A 15,694-nucleotide genomic window follows, 5' to 3' on the forward strand; every position below is an offset into this window, starting at 1 on the left:
TGTTGGATTGTTGAGCTGCTGTGGTGCACGTTAGATTGCAGGCAGGCAGAGCAGCTCTGCCACCATGCCAGAGCAGTTATGCGGACTCTATAGGTGCTGTTTCTGAGTATCCAGATTGCTGCTGAAACTGCTGCACTTCTAAGAGGACATCTTCAGTTGTGATGGTTGGACTCGGTGATCCGGTGGGTCTCTTCCAACCTGGTTATTCTGTGATTCTGTGATGGTGTGAAAGATCGTGATCTGTAGCACTGAGTGACAAATGTTGAATCACTCTGACAGTAGATTTAAACCCTAATCTTCTATCCCAGCAGGCAGCCTCATCTGCAAAGCCATTCTGTCCTTGTCAGGGATGCTGGGATGTTTTAGGAGTGGTCTTGGGGGTTGAAAACATCAAATCATAGAATATTTGGTTGGAAAAAGACCTTTGAGATCAAGGAGTGCACCATACCTGTCCACTACTAAAACATATCTCTGAGCACCCCACCTACCTATTCTTTAAACCCCTCCAGGGATGGGGAGTCCACCACCTCCCTGGGCAGCCTCTGCCAGTGCCGAGAACCTTGTCAGGGAAAAAAAAAATCCCTAATACCCAATCTAAATTCCTGGTGCAACTTGAGGCCATTTCCTCTCATCCTATCACTTGTTGCTTGGGAGAAGAGATAAAGGAAAGGCTTTGTTTGACACCAAAATTTTCAGCGGGCAAAACTTCCTGTAGACAGGACTGAATTTTCTTCCCAAAACCAAAGGCAGGAGGTAAGTGCCTGTGCTCTGTGCACCTGCCTCCTAGCACCCCAGGAAGGTGCTGGCAGGGGATGTGGCAGCCTGGAGCCCACCCTGTGTGGGTCCCGTTCAGGGTGAGCTCCTTGTCTGCCAGGTGATGAGCTGTTACAGGACTGAGAAGCTCTCCCAGCCTAGGGGTTATCTGAAAGCTCCACGTTTCAAAGGTTTGTTTTCTTCCCTGGCTCTAATTTTAAAAGCTGTACTTGGCATGAGTACTTTGAAGCTTTGATTGCAATTATGAATCTTCCTCTGTTCCCAGGTTTCCCCTAATTGGCTTCCTGTGAGAATTTACAAAGCTGGTAAAAACAAAACCGCTGGGTTTGTGAGGGAGTTGGTGGCGTGAGATTCCTGAGCCCAAATAAACCGCAGCTCAGCCGAGACTTCTCGCACGCTGCTGCGCGGTGCTGTAACCGGACCCGTGGCCAGGCGCTCACAAAGGTGGCATTATATAAACCATAAGCTGATTTACATGCTTGCATTTTGAAAGTGCTAATCTATTTTGATTTCTTTCCCTCGTCTCTTTTTCTTTTCAGCCCTCTCTAATCTCTACCATCTCTGCCAGGTTCCCAGCTCCTTTGGCTGGAATCGGCCCCAGCTAAATCCTTTATCTGTCTATTTGGCAACCCTGGGCGAAGCAGTTAGCAAACGAATGCCACTTTTCCTGGCTCATTAATTAGATTTACTGAGCTGAGTGGTTGCTGCTGCTGCAATAGTCTGGACAAGGCAGTTCTGTATTTTCTTTCTTAGGAATTTGGGGTTTGAAAAAAACAGAGCTCCAGGGCGGTTCTGGTGCTCGTGGTTGAATCCATGGCTCCCCTGTGCATGCTGCCCTTGAGAACACGTGTTTTTCTCATTTATTTCTGCTGTTTGCTGCTGCCTGAGCAGTTCTGAATGCTTGTCATCATTTTACTGCTCAACAAGTTTGAGGATGGGTGTCTGGGTCTTCTGCTCCTGAGATGCCTGTGGCAGGATATCTAGGTGAAGGCAAGTGGTTCTTGTGGGTTCAAAAGATCCTCTGTGAATTGTCAGTATGTTTTTATATATTATAAATATGCTTTTTAACATGTCTTGCTCTGCCAGGGTTATAAATGGGATTGTGAAGGCTATGTTGGGAAATAAGAATGTGAATTAGAAATGCAGCATGAGCCAGCAATGTGTGCTTGCAACCCAGAAAGCCAAATGGTGAAAGACAGGAGATTTAGATGAGATCTTGGCAAAAAATGCTTTTTTTGTGAGGGTGGTGAAGCCCTGGCCCAGGTTTCCCAGACCAGTGGCAGCTGCCCCATCCCTGGAGGGGTTCAAGGCCAGGTTGGATGGGGTTGGAGCAACCTGATGCAGTGGGAGGTGTCCCTGCCCATGGCAGGGGGTGGAATTGGATGGGCTTTGAGGTCTCTTCCAACCGAAACCATGATTCTTCCTAGAAAGAATTCTCCTTTCATATAATTCTCGTGTCCCCTAAAGGACCAAGTGGGCTGTAAGAGGGGAGGCTGTGTCAATGAGGATGACTTAAAGTGTTTTATATTTAGTATTGTGCGATGTCCAGTCTTGCACAGAAAGTCAGGGATGGTGTAGAAGGCAGCTGGCAATATTTGATAGCATGATTAATCTCTGATGGAAGTGTCTTATCACTGTGTGTGTTGTGAGGGTTGGCATAGGAAAGTGAGACTGCTGTGAAATGAAATGTGAGCGTGAATGTCATTACACTGGTAACCTTCCCTTTATCTGCCACTGCTGCGCAGCCAGTGGCCACAGGAGCCTGCTGCAGCAGGAGCCCCTGTCACTGCTTTCGGAGGAGGCACTGAGAGGTCACTCACCATGCCATGGCACCAGCACTCTTGGTTTCTATTGCGGACTTTCGGTTCCCTTTGTAACCACTAGAAAACGCTGCCTTTTTCTCGGCTCGAGGTCTGAGCAGCCTGGGCAGCAGGTAAGCGTTGGGTGTCTTGTCTTCTGCTGCAACCTGGGAGCCTGGTGCCAGGGCGTTGGGCACCCTGTGGAGTCTGGTGGCTGGAGATTATGTCGATGTGCTGCTGATGCTGTCATCCCATTGACAAATAGGCAACTTGGATGTGGAGAGACCCAAGCAGGGGTCACTCAGCCTGTGTTGGGGACAAGGGCAGGAGAGTCTCTCCAGAAAAAGACCAGCAGTGCTAAACTGGGCAGGATTTATGCTCCTTGTATATAGGGCCTTTCATTTCTTGGTGTAAACATCTAAAACTAAAATGAACTATTTGTGATAGGATGAGGTGATAGGAGACTGATAGATGTGTTGTGCTGTCTTGTCTTCTTCCAGTCCTGCAGATGTACAGGGCTCTGCTTTGGTTCCCTATTCCTCAAGGTTGCCATGACTTTCCCTTTAAGAGGACGTGGAGGAGAAGACTCAAAAGTCTCCCTTTGCTGGCATTCAGTTAATCATTTGCCCTAGGTGGATTTGGAGTGGCTGCTATGGAAGGGAAATGTCCTCCCGGGAAGGTGATCCTGCTCCTCTCCCGGGCACAGCCTGCAGCGATGAAGGCTCCGTGCAGAACTGTGGCTGCTCCAGACCATGCCCAGTGCAGGGTCTGCCCCATGGGCTGGTGTTACTGGATGTGAGAGGGTCTCCTTTCCTGGTCATTGCATCTCCTGTTGCTGGCTAGGAGCAGTGGGGTGAAGTGCTGCAAATGGAGTTGTTTAGCCTTGAGAAGAGGAGGCTGAGGGGAGACCTTATTGCTCTCTACAACTGCCTGAAAGGAGGTTGTGGAGAGGATGGAGCTGGCCTCTTCTCCCAAGTGACAGGGGACAGGATGAGAGGGAATGGCCTCAAGCTCTGCCAGGGGAGGGTCAGGCTGGACATTAGGAAAAAATATTTCCCAGAAAGGGTCATTGGGCACTGGCAGAGGCTGCCCAGGGAGGTGGTTGAGTCACCTTCCCTGGAGAGGTTTAAAAGATGGGTGGATGAGGTGCTGAGGGGCATGGTTTAGTGATTGATGGGAATGGTTGGAATGGGTGATCCAGTGGGTCTTTTCCAACCTAGCGATTCTGTGATTCTATGAAATCCTGTGCTCTGGGGAGGAGGTCGGTGCTTTTAGCACAGGCTTCCTAAAGTGATTGCCTGTATTCACTTTTCTTGTGTCACGCTCAACGGGAGACAACTATTTAAAGGTTCTGCCAGCCTTGGTGCCAACTTCAGTAGCCAGACCCAAACAGGCTGCCTGTGCTGCCAGACACCGCTGCCTTGAGGAAAGGGATGGCTTTGATGCTGCATCTCCTGGAGCCACTTTGCCTCTGCAGCTCGAGGGGATCCAAGCGTGGCTGCAGATGCTACACGTACTGCATCTCGTTACCCTGCCTGCTGACTCGTTTCAGATTGGGCTGGGTGGTACCTGGGCTGATCCAAAGAGCAAAACCCTATGGTGATGTGAGGCTCGCACCACTTGTGGTGGTCTTTCAAGAAGTTTTGTAGGCAAAATGCTGGGGAGGAGAGCAGAAATAGCTGCAGAATATCAGAGAGCTGTGACCAAAAGCAATTCGCACTTAACCCACTTGAGAGATGCCCTCCCAGAAATGCAGCAGTTGTTTATCTACCGAGGACCCACCGCTGCTAGAGACAAATTGCCTGCTAATTGGCCTTTCTGCTCAAGGCAGAGGGGTCAGGCCGGCTAATTAGACGGGTCTTTACACCTCCCCAGTTAATTTGGTGAGTGGAGCGTATTCCCAGAGGGAGGTGGGCTTCCCGGGGAGGTGGACGGATCAGTTCGCTGGGTCTTTTGATCCCTCCTAGGAGCAAACCAGGAGCTGACTGATGAGATACATCTCATCTGTGAGACACAAGCTCGAACTCTGTCTGTCGGAATAACCTCACAGCTATTTGGAGTTAACGTTTTGAAGTTAAAAGCAAAGGAACAACTTGAGTTCTCCCAGGAGGTAAGAGGGGAGGGGAAGGAGCGCTGGGGTAGGAAGCCCACAGGTCTGCTGTGAGGCTCCCAAGGCCATGGGCTGGCAGAGCAGAGTGACCTCACTTTGCTGAACCAGTGCTGTTTCTTTTTTTAATAAAAGAAAAGCAAAAAAGGCCATCTAGGCACTTCTCAGAAACAAGAAATGGTCCCTGGGTGACCAGCTAAATCCAGGTGTCGCCTGAGCTGTGAGTGTTGCAGTGGAAAGGGTGGAAAAGCTGAGAAAAGAACAGAATAAATATAGTTACTGAGTTTTTTATAGTAGTTCTCAGAGGGTGAAATGCTCTGTTATGGTGCTGTTGAGACAGTATCGATGAATCATGGAATGGTTTGGGAGGGACCTTAAAGCCCATCCAATTCCACCACCCTGCCAAGGACAGGGACACCTCCCACTGGATCTAGTTCCTCCAAGCCCCATACAACCTGATCTTGAACACCTCCAGGGATGGGGCAGCCATCCCTGCTCTGGGGCAGCATCCCTGCTCTGGGCATCCTGGGCCAGGGTCTCCCACCCTGGGTACTGGAGGGGTCCTAGTCCTGCCTCAGTCTTCCTGGGTGAGCTGGGCAAAGTCACTTTACCTTCCCATCACCCTCGGTTCCCTGTCGCTGTGTGGATAGTAGTGTGTGTTCCTTCCTTGAAGGAGTGATTTGAGGATAAGGCCATTAAAGAATGTCCAGGTCTGGTGGTGAGAGAATGTCTTAACAATTCCCAAAGATCGTGGCACCTGGGGGGAGCACGTGCTAGGCTGGGCTTTGGGAAACTTATTTAATTCTAAAAGCCATGCAAGCATTGTGGCTGTTTTCTATTTCTGCAGCTCTCTAATAAAGCAGGATGTGTCCCGTGTCCCACCAAAGGGACTCTGCCCAGACCTGTGCCCCATCACCCTGCTTTGATACTGCTCTAGGGAGAGGCTGTGGTGAGCAGGACTATGGTCACCACCAGCTACAGAGGTGGGAATGGTGAAAACAATGATGGGAAGGGAGAAGTTGGAGGCTGGCACCCATACTACGAGGGTGCAGGTGGAAGTGGGAGATCTGCAGGCTTGAAACCAAGGTCAGAGTCTTGGAGCCAGGCAAGAACTACACAAAGAACGCAATTGGGCCACAGTGAATTATTTGGGGCTCGGTCCCGATTTGCTAGAAATATAGCTTGTTGTAGCCCAGCCCCTCCTCGGATAGCAGCAGGATGTGTGTTTGTGAGCTGCAGCTGGAGTGTAACTCGCTCCCATCTGTGCTTGTGGCTTGGGTCTGCAAGGGATCATTCCTCCAGCAGCTGAGAGCTGCCACTGTCACAAGGTTTAGTTAATCTCAGTCCTGGACCAGACCTGCCGCAAATGGGCTCTGAGCTGGCCTTCCAGCTCCCCCAGGGCAGAGAATGGAGATAGCCCTGCTCAAGAGCATCAGTGCTGTAATGGGAATGCAGGGCAAGTGAGAGGAGCTTCTTGCATCAGTGTCCCCAAGTCCTTCAGGGGTGCTGGTGTCTAAAGGGCTTTTTCTGGCCTGCTGGGATATAACCAAGGAGCTCAGATCGTCAAGTTGCCCACAGGCCACCTCTTTGACCACTATTTGTCCCTTTGTCTTGAGGAGAGGAAGAAGACCCTGGTGATAAGCCTATGATCGGCATGACCCAGAGGTCTTCACTGACACCATCCTCCTAATGAAGACCATTTGCATCCAGCTCATGCTTGAGACTCGGGGAAACCCTGGCAGGTGGGACCGCAGGAGGATTTGGGTGCCCATCAGCAGCAGATCCTGTGTCAGCTCCAGCAATAGCCCTGTAATTACCCTTTTGCAATGAGGATGCACTTGGTTGACAGCTTTCTGACCAGCTCCCCAGCCCAAAATAGGTGCTGGTGACAAATCCCATCATCACTTGAACTGCTTTTCCAGTATGGAGAGCCCATGTCATCCCAGGAAACACGTCCCTGCTGACAACCCCAGATTTATGAGTGTCAGACGTGCATCGTACATGGGGTGTGCCCTCATACCAGGGGCTTTTGAGGGCCATTAAGCTCTGCTCCAGTTCAGCTTAAAAACAAAGGCTGTCAGAGTTAATCTGATCATGGTTTGCTTTGGGCTTGAGGCTTCTGTTCTTTTATTAGATAAGAAAATTCACCGAAGCATTGGGCTGGTTTTTACTTCAAAGCAATCCCGTGTCATTCAGACCAGGTATCACCATTGAAACACTATTTTAGAACAAAGAAAGAAACTAAAAACAGGAACCAGTAGATAAACAATGCTCCAGTGGTGCTGGCACTGAGCTGAGCTCCTTCCTGCTCTTAACCATCTGGCAAGTCAGTGACAGGGCTCGAGGGAGCCCAGCTCTCCTGGGCGGCTCTTACCAGCAGGGAAACCAGCTGGGAAACAATTGAAAAGCTTTTCCATTCATAAAAATTTGTCAGGGTATGAGCTGAGCAACCAGCTCTCCTCCTCCAAGCGTCCAGAGCTCCAAGTTCAGTGACCTGACCCAGGCGAGGTGTTTCTCCTGCCTGTGCCATGGGGTTAATGCCTTGCTGTAAGGAGCATTCCTATAGTGGGTGAGGAACTGAGTGGTGTTGGCTGGTGAGCTCTCAAGGCGGTGGTGAGGATTTCAGCTGCCCTGGTGATGCTGGAGGTGGGTGAGCTAGCAGAGAATTATCCTTAACCCCTGTACTCAGCACTGGTGAGGCCACACCTTGAATCCTGGCTTCAGTTTTGGGCCCCTCACTTCAGGAAGGACATTGATGGGCTGGAGTGCATCCAGAGAAGAGGAGTGGAGCTGGGGAAGGGGCTGGAGCCCAGGGGTTCTGGGAGCAGCTGAGGGATCTGGGGTTGTTTAGTCTGGAGAGGAAGAGGCTGAAGGGAGACCTCATCGCTCTCTGCAGCTCCTGGAAAGGAGGTTGTGCTGAGATGGGTGCTGGTCTCTTCTCCCAAGTAACAAGGGATAGGATGAGAGGAAATGGCCTCAAGTTGTGCCAGGAGAGGTTTAGATTGAATATTAGGAAAAATGTCTTTCCTGACAGAGTGGTGAAGCCCTGGCAGTGGGGGAGTCTTCATCCCTGGAGGGGTGCAGAAAATGTGTGGACATGGCACTTTATGACATGGTTTAGCAGGCACGGTGGGTTTGGGCTGATGATAGAACTTGATGATCTTAGAGGTCTTTTCCAGCCTTAATGATTCTGTAGTTCTGTGAGTGGTGACAGATACCCACCTGGACACTGGATTTCGCAAATGATGTCTTTGATAACTGGTGTGATGCTGGTCCCCAGGAGAGCTGGCTTGGTGGGGGTTTGCTCATTGCAACCTGAACACTGGTGCATGATGGAAAATGTCTCATTTGATCAGAAATGAGAAGTTTCACTTTTTTTTCTGGCTTGATTTTTACTTTTTGAATCACAGTCAGATGAGGACAAACACTTTCAAAATGATGGGGTGAAAGGTTTCATTCTGAGTCTTGGAGACCCCCCTCTCGCCACTCTTCACCCTGTGCACCCTCCGAGCAGATACAGCTTGCTGAAATCTAGTCCAATTCATTGAGGCATCTGTTTCTCTGATTATTTTGTTCTTTGCCCTAACTTTCTTGCAGCCTTAGTTTTGCTCTTACTGTGATTTGATTTGTTGCTTTCATGAAATACCTTAACCCTAAAGCAGCATCTCTGTTGTCATTGGGGCTGGTCCAAAGCCCACCCCATGTGCTGATGTGCAGGTGAGATGTGGCAAAGCTGCATCTTTGACAGCTGGTACCCCACACCTGGAACACATAAGAGCTTGCTTCCAGCTGGCTGCGGCTGAGCTACGAGAGTCCTGCTTCTGGTGCTGTAAAATCAGACTTTATCAGCTCAGCAATAGTAGATCCCAAGGCAAAAGACAGCAAAGCTGCGTAATATTAGGACTCTGCTTCTGGTGTATTTATTTTCTCGCTATCTGGAGTCTCTGAAGCAAAAAGCAGTTGCAATTCAGAGCTGGTGGTTTTTTGCACCTCTTGGTTATATTTTTTTCGGTGCTTACAGCGTCTTCATCCCATAAGCAATAGCCCTAGGGCTCTGGCTGCTAATGCAGGTAATCTCAGGGGTGGTATTTGGGAAATCTTATTAAGTAATTCCCTTTCAGTGATGTGAAGGCCTTGGATGGAGGTGTTTATGTAGAACTGGCATATTTTAGGCATTTCTCAGCTGCCTGTTGGGGTTCTGATCCCCTGAGCTGGGGGTACTTGGTGCCAGCTGAACAGAGCAAAGCTGTACCGGAGGGAGCTGGGGCGATAAACCACTTGTGATTACTGCTAAGAAGAGCTGTACTATGGGATCTACAGCCCAAACCCCAGTTGCCCTATTTCACCGAAGGTTCAAAATATTTGTCCCCCGCTGCTCCGGAAGCCTCTCCTCCTCCTGCAGGGAGGCGTTGCTCGCACAGCAGAGCTGTGGGGCGTGCAGACCTGCACCCTGGGTAACCTGCTTCCCGTGACCACAGCAGTGCTGCTTTCTATGCACAGCGCCTTGTATTTCTTTTTATTTTGGTGGTGTCACTCAGGGCTACGTGATGCTGAGGGCTGCCAGCTCCGTCGTGTATGTGTGGAAGTTCACAGTTGTGCTGTTCCCTTCTCCCTCTCTTGCTCTCCCCTTGCTCCTGCCTTGCAGCACAGCCTCACAGCTCGCTGCATTCACCCCTCCAGTGCATTTGTTTTTCCCTGAGAGCAGAGCATTGGTGCAGCTTGTGATGAAGGGCTAGGAAAGTCACACTGAACAGTAAAAAGTTAGTCCTGCCCTGGTCTAGGGAGAGTCCCTGTCTGGATCAGGAATTGCTCCCCTGCATGCAGCTTTGTCCTGCAGCACGACCCTGGAGCGCATGGCGCTCCATATCTCAGAGTTTTAGCAGTTGTGTGACACCTTGGATGCTTATAATCATTATCATAGGATCATTAAGGTTAGAAAAGACCTCTAAGATGATAAACTCAGCATCTTCCTTGGTGGGTTTGCTGTTGCAGGCCAAGTACCAGACGCCCAACCAGTGACCAGAGGCTGCTTATTATGGAAAGATGGCAGAGGCACTTTCCCTTATTTCTGCCTCTTCTGAATGTTTTTTTCTTGGCCTCAACATAGGCAATGCTCCATCCTTCGTTTGAGTATGTTTTTAATCCTAGAATGGTTTGGGTTGGAGGAGACCTCAAAGCCCATCCAGTTCCACCCCTGCCACGGGCAGAGACACCTCCCACTGGATCCAGTTGCTCCAAGCCCCATCCAACCTGGCCTTGAACCCCTCCAGAGATGGGGCAGCCACCCCTGCTCTGGGCAACCTGGGCCAGGGCCTCCCCATCCTCACAGCAAAAGATTTCTTCCTAAAATCTCATTTCAATCTCCCCTCTTTTTGCTAATCTGGAGAACTTTCCTCTCTGACCACAGACAATTCCCTCTGCTGTGTCCATGGTCAGCAGCCTGACAGGGGGAGCAGCAGCAGAAGTGACCACACAGACTTTGTTAAGCAAGACTTAACTTTCAAAACATCTTCTAAGCCCACTGCTTAGTGGGCTCTCTGTGCCCCAAGCTGTAGATGATGTCATGGCCACCACAGTATCTTCCCACAGAGCCACTTTCTTTTCTCAATGTGCTTTGTGTATTAATTTGGTCTGCAAAGGGGCCTCTTGTGATCTAGGTCTGTGGCTGGGCTCGTCCAGTCCCGCTCTGCATAGCCATGAGCTGGGTGACTGTTTTTGAGCTGGTCACCTTCCATTTAGTGGAGAGGAACAGACACATCCTACTGAGACACCAGTAACCGTCTTGGATACCTCTCGGCCCAAGCTGAGCAGCCCCAGGTAAGCAGGTCAAAAAGAGGAGTCTGAATTTAGCTGGCGACAGTTTGATGAGATGAATCACATCTCATGTTTCGATTTCTTGGGCTGGGCTGAGCCCCCCTTCCTGCTTTGCTGCAAGGAGCTCCAGTAGTTCCAGTCCCCCCCAGACCTACTGTGCCCACCGCGGGATTCCCTGACCGGCACCCAGAGGGGAGCCAGCAGCCAAACCCAGACCTGGGTGCTGCTTCGCCCCTTTTGTGTTACCTTCTCTGAAACCACTTTTGCACATTAGGTGCTTTCCCTGCTCTGTGGTGGGAATCTTTCATTCAGCCCTGTTCTCAGCTACAGTGAGAACAAGGAGCGATCTCTACGTCTTACTAAGCTTTCTAGTTCTCACGTTTTCTGGTGTAAATGAGACTTTGCAGTTCAGCAAGACAACAACATTGCCCTTCTGCTCCAGGAGGTTTTGCTACAATTCTCTGCAGCTCCCTGAAAGGAGGTTGGAGCGAGGTGAGTGTTGGTCTCTTCACCCAAGTAAGAAGTGATAGGATGAGAGGAAATGGCCTCAAGTTGTACCAGGGGAGGTTCAGATTGGATATTAGGGAAAATTTCTCTACTGACAGAGTGGTGAAGCCCTGGCAGAGGCTACCCAGGGCAGTGGTGGTGTCTCCATCCCTGGAGGGATTAAAAAAATGTGTGGACGTGGCACTTTGGGACATGGTCTAGTCAGCATGGTGGGGTTGGGCTGACAGTTGGACTGGATCAACTTGTAGGTCTTTTCTAACCTCAATGATTCCATGATTCTATGTTTTTCCAGTCCTGTTATGTTGCTTTGCACTGAAGGTCTTTATCTTAAAGGAGCTTCCAGGCTGGTATCTCCATTCTTCCTCAGACAGCACTTAACAGTAAGAAACCAGCTCTTTGTCTCCTGCTGTTAGTGTGGTGGGGATGACCTGCACCACTCCTGTAGTGAAGTTACACCCCTTAGCATGGTTGGCCTGTAGGCAGAGATGCTGTTAGTATTCCAGAAGCAGGTTTTCTTCTTGTGCTATGAGTTTTATCTTCCGCTTTAAGATTAAATCACTCCCTGAAACACTTATTCTCGTTTCACTTCCAAGTAACTGCAGTTCACTCAGAATTCTGTGTTATGTGCAAATCCCACAGCAATTTTAAGGTTCCTGGTTCATATAATGGCTCATTGCTCATCTATTACATTCAGACTTTCTTCATGTGCCACCTTTTGGTGGCTTTCGTCTTCTGAAAAATCACCTTGGTCTCAATGTCTTTATTACAAGTGCACTGCTTAAGGCCTTTCTGATGATTCTTACTGAGGCTTTGGTGCGTTCCTGCTCCTTGGGGTAAGATCCCTACTGTGACTTTGGTGTGCTCTGACTCCTCAAGGTGATAGCAACTTCCATCCTTGCTCAGCAGGACAGGAACCTGAGCCCCTTTAAGTAAGTTACGTGGTGCCGGGGGTGTTTGGATGATGTGTGCTTCTTTGTGAGTGCCCTGAAAGGATGTTTGTCAAACCAGTTGTCTCCTGGATCTTTTTATACACTGCCTTTGTGTGGTTTGAACGAACATCTTATCACCTTCATCTCCATGCTCTTTGCAGAGCACATACTTGAGTAGTAAACACATGAAGGCTGAAGTTTGAAACTTAAAAATTGCAGGTTCCCTCCCCTTGTTGCCCCGATTTCTACAGAGACTTCCTCCAGCTGCTCCTGCTCTTGGCTCTCAGTTTCTGTCTTTGGATCCTGCGTGGATTGTAAAGAAGATGGGGAAATCTTGCAAGGTAGGGATGGTTAAGACCAAGATTTCTTCTGTAATCTAAGAAAAAGAGACACTTTCATTGGAGGAACAGGAACCACGCGTGTGCTTGCTCCACTACACGGCACAGCTGTGCATCCAGCTTCCCCGCTGCAATGGGGATGCGTTTCCCGAAGTTCCCGTACTGTTTCCCACAGCCCATCCTGAGGGCAAAATGGAAGAGGTAGAAACCCAAGGTGTAGCTTGAGGGAGATGATGACCTTGCTGGGGTGCTTGTATTGAGGATCTTGCCCTGAAAACCCTCTGTTTTGAATCCAATTGCTTTAATTCCCAGTCAAGTGCTTCTCCTATTGCAGCATCAGCCCAAGCTCCTTTTTTCGTTAGCCTCATCATCAGCTGATGCCTTTTTCCTGCCCTTTTCTCCCCAGTGCTCTAAGGCCAGTCACAGCAGTGAGCCAAATGCTGAGCATCCTCCCTGTACTAAACTGTGTGTTAGTGTCACTGCAAGGCATTTTGTGTCCCTCCACCCATTGTGGTTGCCAGCAAACCTGGGCAGCGTGTTTATGAGCTGATCATGTGGATGAAGGGGCTTGTTTTTCCTCTCCTGTTTCCTGCTCAGGATGCTCAGCCAGCAGCCTCGGAACAATCAGGGCAGGAAAGGGCATTATTCTGCTGTGTAGGTACCCAGGAGTTTTCTCCAGCACAGGTGGAGCAGTGCCTTGCTTCTCTGCTGCAGGGTCTCTTCTGGAAAGGTCCTTTCTTGCCCATGGGCATCTCACAGAAGTGCTGCTGGGATTTTCTGCCATGGAAGGGGAAAATCTTAGGTTATTACATGGCTGCCTGTGTTTCCTCTCTTTAGGGGAGTGGATTAGAGCAGGGCAGGATGCTGGCTGGGGCGGTGCCTCCCCAGGACATCATACTGGGGCTCTCTGGGATGGGTGGGCAGGGATTTGCCCCGCTGGCTGGATCTGCGGTGGCCAGTGCATCAGAAGGGATTGATCTAACTCTCTTCATTACCTTATTTGTCACCACCAGCATTGGACATGATCTTTGAGCTCTTTCCTTCTGTTTCCATCTACTAGTGGCATCCTGGGCTCCGCCACTGCAAGGGGAGATCAGAGAAGTCATAGAATCATAGAATAACCAGGTTGGAAGAGACCCACTGGATCATCGAGTCCAACCATTCCTATTAAAACTCTAAAGCATGTCCCTCAGCACCTCATCCACCCGTCCCTTAAACACCTCCAGGGAAGGTGACTCAACCCCCTCCCTGGGCAGCCTCTGCCAGTGCCCAATGACCCTTTCTGTGAAAAGTTTTTTCCTAATGTCCAGCCTGAACCTCCCCTGGAGGAGCTTGAGGCCATCCCCTCTCATCCTGTCCCCTGTCACTTGGGAGAAGAGCCCAGCTCCCTCCTCTCCACAACCTCCTTTCAGGCAGTTGTAGAGAGCAATGAGGTCTCCCCTCAGCCTCCTCTTCTCCAGGCTAAACACCCCCAGCTCTCTCAGCCGTTCCTCATAAGGCCTGTTCTCCAGCCCCCTCACCAGCTTTGTCGCTCTTCTCTGGACTCACTACAGAGCCTGAAGTTAGGACTCATGTGGACTTTAATACATGAGAAGTTCTTCCTGCAGAAAAGCCCTTGTGATCCCTGATTCGTCTTCTCATGTGCTCTGTCCTGACCATGTGGGAACTGCTGATGGCTTCAGTCATCTCTCCGATCTGGCTGCTGTGTGCAGAGGGACCCTCTGCTCCTGGGGCAGCGTCATCCTGGGTGTGAAGAAGTTGAGGTGTTCCCTGAGCAGGAGAAAAGCTGTGAGTGGGAAAGGTCCCAGGGTGGTGAAGACAAATTGGGAGAACCACAGTCTGTCCTGGCTGAGTGGAGAGCCCCTGTCACTGAGCAGTGGCACTGTGAGGGCTCCTTGTGGCCTTCGGCTTCACAGCCCAGCAGGAAAATATGTTCTTTTTACAGGTGGTGGGTTTTCATATTCTTTGAAAATCTGGGATCTTTATAAACCCTGTGCCCCAAAGCAGGGTAAGTTCAAACCTAAACTCAATGGTCGGCAAATTCCACTTCCCACCAAGGGGTAAGCATTTACCTAGTTGATGTTAGGTTACAGGAAAATTGTGATTTATCTGTTCACTTCTTCAGCTGTGACAGGGATCATAGAATCATTAAATGGTTTGAGATGGAAGAGACCTCAAAGCCCATCTGGTTCCACTCGGCTACAATGGGCAGGGACACCTCCCACTGCATCAGGTTGCTCAAAGTCCCATCCACCCTGGGCTTGAACACCTCCAGGGATGGGGCAGCCAGCACTGCTCTGGGCAACCTGGGCCAGGGCCTCCCCACCCTCACAGGAAAGAATTTCAGTTTAAAACCATTCCCCCTCATCCTATCCCTACGCTCCCCGACCAAGAGCCCCTCCCCAATTTTCCTGGAGACCCTTTAAGCACTGGAAGCTGCTCTAAGGTCTCCCCAGAGCCTTCTCTCCTCCAGGCTGAACAACCTCAACTCTCTCAGCCTGTCCTTGTACAGGAGGTGCTCCAGCTCTTGGATCATCTCCATGTCCTCCTTTGGACTCACTCCAACAGCTCCATGTCTTTCCTGTACTGAGGACTCCAGAACTGAATGACTAGGTGCCTTTTGGGCAATCAGACCTCCTGAGGGGCTAGATTCAACTTTGTCCCATGACCATGATGTTGCTGATTGCTGGCTGTTTGTTGGAAACAGGGCAAAACCTCGAGGCAAATCGAGTTCTCTGAGGACATGGGATTCTTAAAAGCCAGAGGGCTTAAATGTTGTCGCTGCTGTGGCTGACAGTGCTGTAGCGTTGCCGGCGTGATGTGATGTTAAGGAGAGGAAGCCTTGCTTCCTGCCTGCCCCGTCCTCGAGCTGTTTACAAGCCGTCTGCCTCCCTGTGCCTGGATCGGCACAGTTGTGGTTCCTGGGTTCCCAGTTCCCCTCTCGGTCTCTGTCAGTTCCTCTTGCCACATCCGTCGGGGCGGTCTGCAGATGCATCTTGCTGATGGTGGGTGGCTGTCCTACGTGGGAGAGATGGAGAGAAAGGTGTTTCTGGAGACATGCGATGGTAGATGTTTATCTTGGTTGGTCAGCAATGTGTATGGACCAGAGCAATGTGAGGCGATGGAGACTCTGGGTGAGATCTAGTGATCTTCTTGTGAAAAGTCTAGTCCTTTCTGACTGTGCCAATACTGAAGATGGCAGGAGGGTGGCATGGTCATAAGGAATGTGCCTGGAGAGCCGGAGATTTGCCTTCTGCTCCATGCTGGGCCACTAATAGCTGTGGAACAGCAGAAAAATTACTTAACTTTTCCAAATGTTTACTTCTCTGCCTCTTAAATGCTGACGATGCAGGATGCATGGGGTTTGGAGGCTGCTTTTGAGGTGAAAAGTTACTGGAGAAGGGAAACCAATGTAATCTTAGAGAC

At 50.1% G+C, this 15,694-nt stretch overlaps 1 protein-coding gene across 6 annotated transcripts in view; it reads left to right on the forward strand.

Moving 5' to 3' along the window:
* The window catches only part of PIK3R5 (phosphoinositide-3-kinase regulatory subunit 5), a 73,978-nt gene that overhangs the window by 21,658 nt on the left and 36,626 nt on the right, over positions 1–15,694 (forward strand). The gene's annotated exons all lie outside the window — the stretch shown is intronic.

This window comes from Phaenicophaeus curvirostris, chromosome 19 (genome assembly GCF_032191515.1).
Source record: "Phaenicophaeus curvirostris isolate KB17595 chromosome 19, BPBGC_Pcur_1.0, whole genome shotgun sequence".
Classification (NCBI taxonomy): Eukaryota; Metazoa; Chordata; class Aves; order Cuculiformes; family Cuculidae; genus Phaenicophaeus; species Phaenicophaeus curvirostris.